Here is a 12,295-nt window from a genome sequence, read left to right on the forward strand (position 1 = left end):
CCAAAGGAGGAGCCATAGAAGATAAACAACTGTACTAACAAAGAGAGACGCAAAATCCCAGAGCGAAAAAGAGAATCAACAGAGTCAGGCTGATATTTGCCCAGTTTAGACAGCTTAAGATTTCACATATAATCCTTTTATCCTTTGATTTTCTTAGTCTTTATTGAAGAAATCCAATTGGAAATCAGTGGAACTGCCAAAAATCACGTGTTTTATTTACTTATTTCAGGAAAGGTTTGTTGAGAAAGTTTCCAAGTGTGGAGGAGTTCCAGAACAGGGATTAGCATTATTAGGACAGAAATGGTGCACGTGTTCATATACGTGACGGATAAGTTGAAGTTATTTTCTTGATTTTGCAGTGCCTCTGAAAACTTGAGGAACCACCAAAGTTTGCTCCTCACACAAATGAACACTATAACTGTAATGAGATGACTTAAAGAAAAACTAATTGCTTTTGAAAGTGACAATTTGGCAAATAGGTGTACTATCTTGATAACTTGAGATTTAATTGTTCTTCAGATGAATGCTATATGAAATAGAAGATGAGGTAAAGTACCAAGGTCTTACTGAGCGATCAGCATGGCCAAAATCATTGGGATGCCAACCAAGAGCTCAATGCTTGAGCAATGTTCTCTCAGGCCTGTTGGAGGCCCACTAGAGCACAGCTCTCATTCCATAGCCTGGTTTGCAGCTGCTCATTATAAGAAATCGCTGAAGACTCTGTCTTTCGACCATTGTAAAGATAGAGTCCTCCACTTCCCTCCAGCTCTAAGGCAGCTGCAGCATAGATGGCCGTGGATGCTCCTTCTGCAAGCGTCTGTGAATGGAAAGCAATTGGACATCAAGTCAACACAGCTGTAAGGAAGGTTGGGAGTTTTCATCAGAGATGACACATTAGATGGTCTGATATAAAAAAATAAAAAAAAACGAGGGGAAATATCTTCTAAAATCCTAGAATAAAATCACTTTTTGGTGATTTTTTTTTTTTTTTTTACTATGTAAAAATGCATAGTGGTGGGTGATATACAGTATGGAAAACTTTTCATAGATGATAGGTCTAGTTGCACCGCAGCAGCATGTCTTACACACTCAACAGCATGTCTGTGTATGTTCTAGCAGTACACTGAAATAAAACGATTTCGTGGTAAATATCACAGAAAAAATTAAGTACTTTCTACATTGAATAAGTTAAAGCGTGAACTTGATTATAAGTAAATATTATTTATGATTGTTTGTTATCTTTACAAAGTATCATCATGTACCACTCCTAAAGTAGAAAATCTTGTCATATTTATTTGCTAATTTGAGTAAATTTCACAGGTAAATGAAATAAGTAAATTTTACTCAACATTTCGAAGCTGGTGTGCCTTGAATAATAAATGAGCTTGCATGGTTTCACTCTTTGCAAGTTGATTTACACCTTTTTATTGTTGATTTACTTGTTAGGTTTGGTAACATCTTATTTTTTAAGTTCATTTTCTACTCAAAATTACCCATTCATGATCAAAGTAATTATCTGTTGATTGTTACCATCATCATGTTTTGCACAAAGAGTTGAGGACTGTGTGTGCAGCCCTATATCTTGTCTCTATTGCCATTTAAGCAAGGTGATGTTGTCTAATAGACTACATTGCATGCATTAAGCTTCCCTGTGGAAGGCTTGTGTGTGTCATGTGGTATGTTAAAAAATGCACTGAAATGCTAGTACACTTTTAAAAGCTTGGCTTAATTCAGTGCTACATTGCTTAAGTAAAATGGACAAGCAGTAGCGGCAGAGTAAGCAGATCTATTCCGCCAAGACCAAACCTACTAACTTTGTATATTCACTATAAATTTATTCTGAGAGTTGTCATGACTGATAATATCACAACATTCACATTTTTATGGAAAAGTGATTTGAAAATTGATTCAAAATAAAGCCCAAATTAATGTACTTGAACAGTCATGTACATTTCCAAGAAACAGCTTCATCAATAAATATGTTTTTTTTTTTTTTTACCTATATTATCTGCTCTGCATTGCTTTTCAATCCACTGGATACTGGGAATATTTTTGGCTACTATTTACTAAATATAAATACACAGTTGATAAATGTGTAATTTAATAATTTATGTAATTTTCTCAGTGCAAACGCTTCTCTCTCTATACGTAGGAAACAGGGTTTAGCGGAGGATCAGTTCCACACCATGGAGGATGCAGCTTTTTAAAAACAAGCTCTTTCTTTTTTTCTTCTAAATGTTACGTTAATGTGGAACATGCATTCCCTACCACATCTTTCCACTGATGCGATAGAGGTACTTTTCACTTTACAACTGTCCTCATGTTCTGTTGCAGGACAGCAATTCTGAGTAAACTTCCTGACGCCTTTGAAGGAATGCAATGTGAAGGTTTTAAAAAGTTAGATTTACCTTTAACAACAATATCAAAGTGGATTGCAGGCACAACAACACCGCTACAACATGGGATGCCATCTTGATTGTTTTAGGATGAATGGATCACATGACTGCGTCACATGACAAAAAAAAAAAAAAAAAAAAAAAAAAATACCTCATCCCTTTCAGATATCTCTGTTTTTTCATGTCCGCACTGCAATGCGAAGATAGCCGAAAAGCTAAATTTTCGCTGGACAAAAACGCTGTCTCAGTGTGGACGGAAGGCCAAAAAGTAGAGAAAAATATGCTTTTTCAAACTAAAATATATTAGTGTGGACATGGTCTGACACACCCAATTAAGGTCTTGAGTACTCCACTATGGGATATTTTTGTTTCATATTAACATACAAATGGAAAGAGATTACAAATAAAAAGTTGGTTCACAAATAAATCGAGTGAGATCCACAAATATATGTTAGGCATTTAAAAAAAATAAAGTGAATTCACAAATAAATACAATTATCCTCGTGCAGCCCCAAGAAATGCAGGAATGTCTGTACAACATTCATAATGGTACACTCTGAACCATGACTCAACCTAACTTCTTTACAAGCTGCAAAAGGATATTGTCATGCTGATAACTATAAAAAAAAATCAATATCAACACACACTACCTGAACAGGGCTACAAGTTTTACGGAAATTAAATTTGTATTCAATGAACACACTGAATTATCTTTTGTGGTCTCCTCTTGAGAATAGGCGAAGGTCACAGCCCATTGTTGGGTTTTTCATATGCTGCCCAGTTTTGCATAAATAAAAAGAGGTGTGCACACATGAAAATGAATAATATGATACTGTGGCAAAAGGTGCAACACAATCAAACGCTGCGGTTTGCTATTTTGATCACCTTAAAATTTATTTTAGCACATGCTCAGTTGATATAGAGAGTCAAAGAGAAAGCCTGTGACTGGCTTGAGGAATCAATTACTGATCATGTCAGAAAATCAGTCTGTGTAAAAAAAAAAAAAGTTTACAGCAAAATTCAGTTTGTAAGGGGTCAGGGATGAGGCAGAAACTAAATACACCACCAATTCTTTGGTTGGGTCTGTAGGCTGTCTCTTATTTCTATAAGCTAAATAAAGGAAAAACATAAGCAATGTTATCGAACTTTCGGTCAACATCGGTTAATAGCAAATATTAACTAATAATAAAACACTAGACAGATAACGAATAACAAACCACGTATAGCGTTTCTCCAATTTGACCAGCTCCAGCCCTGCAATTATATACATATCAGTTAATTAATTCACATTTGTTTTATTTTTTCTTTTGCAATCTTGTTACTATTTTCTTCCACTGATCTGAAATTCAAGAGGTGTAACAAATATTCTTCAAGTGTCATGAAACCCCTCTAGTTCAGTACCACACCTTCACACCTCAGACTTAAAAAAGTTCATGAAAGGCATGTGAAAATGATATCAGTTTTCATCATTGTCTTCTGTTTTTGAACATGCCGTCCTTAATCCTTCTCATTATCAAACGAATGCAAGAATTAGAGAAGACGCGATGGAATATATGTGTTTTTATGCTGCTTCATGATTGGAGCACGAGTAGCAGAACTTCGGCCAACAAATGTGCTCGCTCTGTTCCAGTTATCGACTGCGGTCCATTCTGATGAGTGATTCTGATCTCACCACAGTGTTTTTTGTAAAAGTCCGCTCTCATATCTGGGCCAGGAACCGCTGAAACGTCAGCATGTGATTTGAATTCTCCATTGTTATCCGATCTCACCATGGAGTCCCTCTCAGATCTGTTTCCCCAAATGCTGTTGAGCTTGCAGCAGCCAGGAAACACTATCATGTCCGTGTGTGATTTTGAATTCTCTGCTGTAATGCGAGCTCAGGTAGCACAGTGATTGGATGGAATTGTTCCTTCTCATGCACCTGGAGAAGCACTCAGAATCGAATGGCGTACTCTACTACAAACCACAACTCAGAGTTTATATATATAACGCATATATATCATACATTATGATGTTGCTTCAAGTTTCGTTTTTAAACCAAAAGAATGAAATGGCTTATAAAAATAACTACTTTACCCTTAACAATAAAAATAATGAGTGCTATAATTGTTTTCAATGATGTGCAACCTGTACATATATGTTAACATCTCAAAAAATGTGTTTTGGGGTTTCATTACCCTTTAAAGAAGATGAAAGAATCACCTCTCATTAACACACACACACACACCTTTGAAACAAAGAGACAAGATAAATCCAATTACTGTTCACCCTGACATAGCGGCTCCAAATCTTTAGATTTCAAGATGAATTCCAAGTGATTGGGTTTGACAAACAGATGGAGAAGAAGAAAAGAAAGAGTGAAAACAGTGTCTCCTAAGACACACTATGCTGTCACAAGGTCTTATTGCAACATATTGGGGCTGGTGGGTTTTTCATAAAGCATTGTCATTTATGAGTGCAGGTTGCATAGCAGCTACTGTCAGTCACTCTAAAGCATGTTTCACGCAGGCACACTGTTGCTCTGTTCCAAAATCTAGTGAGCTGCCTATGGAAGCAGCATTTTAAAGCATTAAATGTGCACTTCTGACAAAAGCAAATGCTGTTCCAAAATGTAGGAATGTATCCTTCACGGAGATGGCAATTCCAAAATACATTGTGACAAGCTCAGCGAAAAACAAAATTCAAAATGGAGAATGAGGCAATAGAAAAGTAAATATATTTCAGTCATGAATTATTTCTGAATTATTTAGTATGTTAATGTGGGTATGTCATGTTGATAGGATTTGGTCTTTGCAGTCTAGGTCTGCTATGCTGCGGCTGATGCAGAGCAAGTACAACGACTTGCTACTGTTAGTACATACACAGACATACTGTGTTAGCATGTGGAGATGCTGCTGCACAATTAGACAAACACAAGACATACTGCATTAAGTATGTAGGACATGCTGCTGCAAGATTAGACATACATATTATCCCACAACAAAGCAGGAAATCTGCACAAACACATAACAAAAACACAAATACCTCAACAATGCAGATCTACTGCTGTGACTTGTGTACTGCTGCTGCTCAGAAGAGTGTATACTAGCTAAGGAAGACTGGGCCAGCTTGGCTAAATGGCTTAAACAACTAGTGATCTGACTCATAATGTGTATCTGGACCAGGAAAGCCCAGAGTTTATTTAACTAGGGACTTAGCCTAGCTTTGTGTAGATATTATTAAACTAATGTCCTAAGATAGCTATGTGTGCCACTGCCAGATTTGTCTAAGTCTTAACTTGTTAAAAACAAACTTCTATGCATCATGGCCAAAAGCTGATCTTTCCAAGCAACCTGATAGGAGAAAACCCCAGCAATCACCTGAGCAAATAGCATTTTCAGAGAAAACCGTCGCAGTGCACTGCAGTGAAACTCGCTTATCTGCAAAACTGAGCAATTTAAATGTTAGGCAAAGGACATGGCAAAAAATTATGTATATGCCAAAGGACCTATTAGCTTACACCATGCGAGCTGACTGGCTAAAGTCGATTGGCTAACAGATAACAAGTTCAAAGAAGAGAATGAGTTTCATGACTGAACTTCAAGTCATATAAACATAACATATTATATAAATATGCTTATCTTTCTTTCAATACTAAAATTTATATATACATTTTGCTGTGTGCTATGTATTTTTATGCTTATTAGCAGGCACAGACGGAATCTGCAGACTTTTTTTTTGCCTTTTCTGCGCTGATTCTATTGCAGATAATGTATTAAATGGAACTGAGAGTACTATACTCTTATTGTTAACTAAAAGCATCATGAAATTAACCAAAATATTTCATAAACAAACATGGGAGAGATGGGGAATGCACAGAACTTTTATGTGGAATGTCGAAGTTCTGTGGAAATCTGTGGAGTTTTCTGCACGCGTAGATTCCGTCTGGAGTACTGTGTAGTTTATTTCTTTGTTTGGCATCTTAACATTAAAAAAAACAAAGTAAGAACACAAAAATAGAAAAGAGATATGCAGGAGAGGTTAGAAACCCTTATGGGCTTATTTAAATACCTCACCTTTTCAATAACAAACATTTAAATCGATATAAAAGGGAAAATGTATAAAAAAAAAAAAAATATATATATATATATATATATATATATATATATAGATAGATAGATAGATATACACGATCAGCCACAACATTAAAACCAGCATTCTGAGATGATATTCTTCTCATCACAATTATACAGAGTGGTTATCCGAGTTACCGTAGACTTTGTCAGTTCGAACCAGTCTGGCCATTCTCTGCTGAGCTCTCTAATCAACAAGGCATTTCCATCCATAGAACTGCCACTCACTGGATGTTCTTTGTTTTTGGCACCATTCTGAGTAATTCTAGTGACTGTTGTGCATAAAAATCCCAGGAGATCAGCAGTTACAGAAATACTCAAATCAGCCCATCTGGCACCAACAAACATCCATGCAATTATCTAATCGGCCAATCGTGTGGCAGCAGTGCATAAAATTATGCAGATACGGGTCAGGGGCTTTAGTTAATGTTCACATCAACCATCAGGAAAAAATGTGGGAATGAGGAAAAAAAATTGATCTCAGTGATTTGGACCGTGGCATGATTGTTGGTGCCAGATGGGCTGGTTTGAATATTTCTGGCAACACATAGTCTTCTATGTTAGGATTCCCAACTAGTCTTCCTTCCATTTTCTCCTAGACAATGTAATATTTGTGTGGTTGTTAGCTGGCGAGTTTGTAACAGTATAATGTTTTGATATTGGATCATTTTTACAAGTACGATCACGAGCAAAAGTACATGAGCACAGAATCGGGTGCAGTATCGGACCCGATATCTGAACATCCCTAATTTGTTTGGTAGCTACCTATGTAGGCTGTAGGCAGTGAGGCAGCTCACTAGGTTTTGGAACAGAGCTTGTATCTGAGGTAGAATATTCAACGTATTAAAGTTTTGCACATTTGATGTTAGAACAGCAAATTAAAGACTGAACTGATATGCAACAACACTGATGAATAAGAATTCAAAGTGAAACTGACACCTGATGCCTCCATAACTAAGTTCAGTTTTAACATTCCTGAGTTTTCATTAATGACCCCAAACGCATAATAGAAATGGTGGCCTTGCACAATGTGCTCTAACACATTGAGCTGTGATGTTCAAATGATCACTTTGCAATCTCATTCACCACCACCCTCCCCATGATTTCCTGTGTTCTCCCTCTGTCCTATCAAAAATAGAAAATACATTAAATAAATAAAATGACCCCTTACAGGTCTGAAACTGAAGCTCCAGTCATACTACACCTCAAGAATTCTCTGCCAAGCCCAGACATAAACCATAGCTCCCAGTGATTTAGACCAAGTTTGGCTGACTTTCCAAAGTTTGGTAAGGTATTTAAATGAAATATGGCATTCCCAATATGTCCAAGCAATTATTATCCTCCAGTACACTTGACTAATGAGGATTTTACAGAGGGCAATCTGATTTGCCTTACCCTGAAGAGCAGTTTAGAGAAAGGCTTCTTGGCCAGCTGGGCCAGGGTACCCAGATTGTCATACAGCACTGTGTCCACCATGCCTGGGTCCACTGCATTAACCTGTACTGGTTCTCCTTTGGCCCAAAACTGGTCCTGAAGGCAACAGGAGAACAGCAGCAGGGCCAGTTTACTCTGGGCATATGCTCCATGGGCACTATAACACATAAAACATAAAAACACTAAAGAGGACATAAAACACTAAATTAATATTTGGAGTGACCACCCTATGCTTTTAAAACAGCACCAATTCTCCTCTAGGCACAGCTGAACAAAGTTTTTCAAGGTTGTTGGCAGATAGGTTGTTCCAAGCATCTTGGAAAATTTGGCCACAGTTCTATATATTTAGGCTGTCGCAACTGCTTCTGTCTCTTCATGTAACCCCAGACTGACTCAATAATGTTGAGATCCGGGCTCTTTGGGGGCCATACCATCTGTTGAAGGACTTCTTGTTCTTCTTCTATTCTTTACTGTTTGCAAAAGGAATGTTTTGGAATCTAAAATTCTATTTCCTATTGAAAAAATAAAGCAGAATATGTAAAATAACTATCTTAAGACAAATGTTTTTGTGAAACATCTAATGTGCCTAATATTTTTGCACAGCACTGTATATTGGTTTTAGGCTTGTTAAACTGGATCCAAAACAACCCTGGCCTGCAGCTAGAGGATTTGGAATAGAATAATAACCATTAATGTGCAGTTTAATTTAATTTATGTTAGAGGATCCATCCTTACAAAATTTGCCTGCTGATGGTTTGTTCAAACTGGACCATTCATAATACAGCAGTTAAGCTTAAAGGAGCAGTTCACCCCAAAATTATCATTCGCTCATAATTTTACTTCGCTCATACAAATTTACTCACCCTCATGCTGTTTCAAACCTGTATGACTATATTCCGCAGAACACAAAGATATTTTGAAAAATGTATGAGGTGTTTTTTTCTATATAATGCAAGTCAATGGGGATCAGAATCCATACTTTTTTACTTGTTTATTCCACATCTTCTGATGCATTCACTATGGTTGAAAAACAGACCAAAATGTAAATCATTCACAGTCTCCTTGTTATCCACACTTCCTTGTGCTTGACTACAACAAACCAGACACAGGGGCAAACACCTGCGTATTATTCACTAACCAACCACAATCACGTTTAGCAGGCACAATCAGCGCTGAAATTGTGCTGCGTCTTCAATATTTAAATGAAGTCATTGTCATTCCTTTCCATGCAAACATGCCTCCTTTCTTTTTTTTTCTCCCCTTTTTCTCCCCAATTTGGAATGCCCAATTCCCAATGCGCTCTAAGTCCTTGTGGTGGCGTAGTGACTCCCCTCAATCTGGGTGGCGGAGGACGAATCTCAGTTGCCTCCGTGTCTGAGACACGGAGGCTATCACGTGGCTTGTTGAGCATGTTACCATGGAGACATAATGTGTGTGGAGGCTTCAAGCCATCCATGCACAACTCACCACGTGCCCCACCAAGAGCAAACCTCATTATAGCCACCATGAGAAGGTTACTCCATGTGACACTACCTGCCCTAGCAACCGGGCCAATTTGGTTGCTTAGGAGACCTGGCTGGAGTCACTCAGCACGCCCTGGATTCGAACTCGTGAACTCCAGGGGTGGTAGTCAACGTCTTTACTCGCTGAGCTACCCAGGCCCCCTCTAACATGCCTCCTTTCTATGTTAATTAGGCTCATTAAAAATTGTGCTTCATTCAGAATACTTACATTGCAATTTACATCGCGCTATTACCGCCAAATGAAAGTATTTTAAAGTTTATTTAAAAGAGATGTTTGTAACATTTTCAACTGATCATTTCAGGAGTAATTAATCAAATAGTCATAAAATGATGTTGAAGAGCGTTAAAACGTGGCATATATCTAGATGCGCAGTGTCGTCAAGCACACGATCAGCATGTTTAAAAGATAATCCAGGTGTCTGGATCAAAGTGATGCTGTTCAGTCCCAGCAGGGTGGATCAAATACAGTGGTCTGTGGCATCCTCAGCTATACTGCACTCAGAATCGGACAGCAAGATCAGAATTGTGCATGCAAATTACATTCAGCAGTGATTTTGTGGGTGCATTTGCGCTGTTGCCTGATCTGCATAATTCCTTTAGTGAATCAGGTGCTAAACGAACGCAGTTAGCGCATGCAAAAAACTGGTGCATTTAGCAGGCGCAATTCATTCTTAGTGAATCTGCCCCACAGTGTTGCCAGATTCACAGTTTTTACTCCTAGTTTGGCTATTTTGAAAATGCAGACACGAGTTAAAATGATTTTTTTGGAATAATTTGAAAATGTGCATTTATGCATTTGGTAGATGCTTTTATCCAAAGTGACTTACAGTGAACTTATTACAGGGACAATCCCTTGCTCAAGAACACAATGGTGGTGGCTGTGGGGATCGATCCAGCAACCTTCTGCTTACCAGTTCTGTGTTTTGACCCACTACGCCACCACCACTTTACACTTACATTTTACATTTATTCATTTAACAAACGCTTTTATAGAAATGATACAACATAAGTGATTAATCTTAAGGAGACTGTAACACGAAAAGTGCTGCATTACAAAGTTTCAATTGTATTAGAAAAGTACTAGTCAAGAGAGAGACTATAGTGCAGCAAGAATGTTTTTTATGAGTGTAGGGTCAAGTGCTCATGAAAAAGTTGAAGGCAGAGATGGAGTCTGCTTCACGGATGGAGTTGGAAAGTGTACCAAAGTCGCCAAAAGGTTGATGTTAAACACTACAAAATTAAAATGCAATGTCTTATTGATGTATAATGATACCGTGAAGGAGAACCTGGCAACCTCGTGCAGCGTCAAAGCATCACCTACAGTGATGTCAGCCTGCAGTGTGTTTAAAAAACTATAAATAATGCCTTCACAGGGCACTTCAGTACAATCATGGTATCCAGGCTGTAGGGTCATTGCAAACAGAATTTCACATAAAAAATGACTTAAAAAGTGAGTTACATTTGACTGTTATTTTTAAGCCCACACCTTTCAGCTCTTTTAAGCTCACATCGTGGAAGGTAAAGTCATAGAAGGGCATATGGATGATAACTTCCGAATGGAACATAGTGCAAAGGATGGGTTTGCACATGCAAGAGGTAACGTCATTGTGGCGTTGCCAGTGGGAAAGATGTCAAAATTTATAGTGAATAAGGATGTAAAATTTGGTCTGTTTCTCACCCAAAGCTATCGTATTTCTTCAGAAGACTTGGAATGTACCACTAGAATCAGATGGATTACTTTTATGCTGCCTTTATGTGCTTTTTGGAGCTTAAAAGTTTAGTTCCCCATTGACTTGCTTTGTATGAAGAAAACATCAATTGACTGGATCATTAAAAGTGAGCATTGTATAACAGAATGGACCAATGCAACTAAATGGGTGTGGTCTCTATTTAAAAGGTGCTTGAAGGGATATCTACACAAAAAAAAAGTTCAGTTTATAGAAGTCCTAGAATGTCCTAGAATGAAGAATCCAAGTCTAATCTTTCAGCTGACTCATTTATCCGTTATTTATACCAGCAGATGTCTTTGCGCCCACCCCGTCCTCTCTGCCTCTGTCACCTTGAAAGACACATTTATTAGGAATCTTCTGTGCCAGCACACAGCATGAGCACCCCTCCCCACACACACTAAACATACAGCGTGACAAGAAGTCATCACCAGTTGCAGGCAGGAACCTTGTTTACTGTATTGGATTTGTTGTTTGTCAGTATTTATTTTAACGCTCATAACTGCCCCTTTCTGCCTCCCAGGAGGCTTTGCAGTATTCAATCAATAGATGCATGGTGCTCTGATTCATGCTGCAAGTTATAGCCACCGTGTCCTTGAGCACTAGCGAGACTCTGCAGTACACAACTGCAGAAATGGCTAAGGACTCTCAAGACTGAAAAGCAATAAAAGCAGACCTGAGAAAAATAGGTTACAGGAGTGGCAATATTTTGAAGAGTAAAGCAGGCATCAACACAGGTCCTAATTACAGCAAGATATGAGTTTAATATGAGACAAGGTTGAACAAAATAGTTTTTGCCCTGGGACTAAAGAATCATATCATTCTTAAAGTAAGAGTAATAAGACTAAATCACTGTCTTTAAAGGGACAATTTAACCCCAAAATGAAAATTCTGTTGTTGCTCAAAGTTGTTGCTTTCTTGTTGACTTTCTTTGTACTGTGGCAGAAAGTTAGGGACTGACAGCCTCAGTCACCATCGACTTACATTATATGGAAAAAGGTGCAATTAAAGTGAATGGTGACTGAGGCTAACATTCTGCCTAACATCTCCTTTTGTGTTCCACAGATGAAAAAATTTAATACGGGTTTGGAACAACATGAAGG

General features: G+C 37.9%; 1 pseudogene; it reads right to left on the reverse strand.

Moving 5' to 3' along the window:
* Window positions 1–206: 206 nt before the first annotated feature.
* LOC127444318 (dehydrogenase/reductase SDR family member on chromosome X-like) overlaps window positions 207–12,295 on the reverse strand; it is a 94,537-nt pseudogene continuing 82,448 nt past the window's right edge.

Source organism: Myxocyprinus asiaticus, chromosome 7 (genome assembly GCF_019703515.2).
Source record: "Myxocyprinus asiaticus isolate MX2 ecotype Aquarium Trade chromosome 7, UBuf_Myxa_2, whole genome shotgun sequence".
NCBI classification, from domain to species: domain Eukaryota; kingdom Metazoa; phylum Chordata; class Actinopteri; order Cypriniformes; family Catostomidae; genus Myxocyprinus; species Myxocyprinus asiaticus.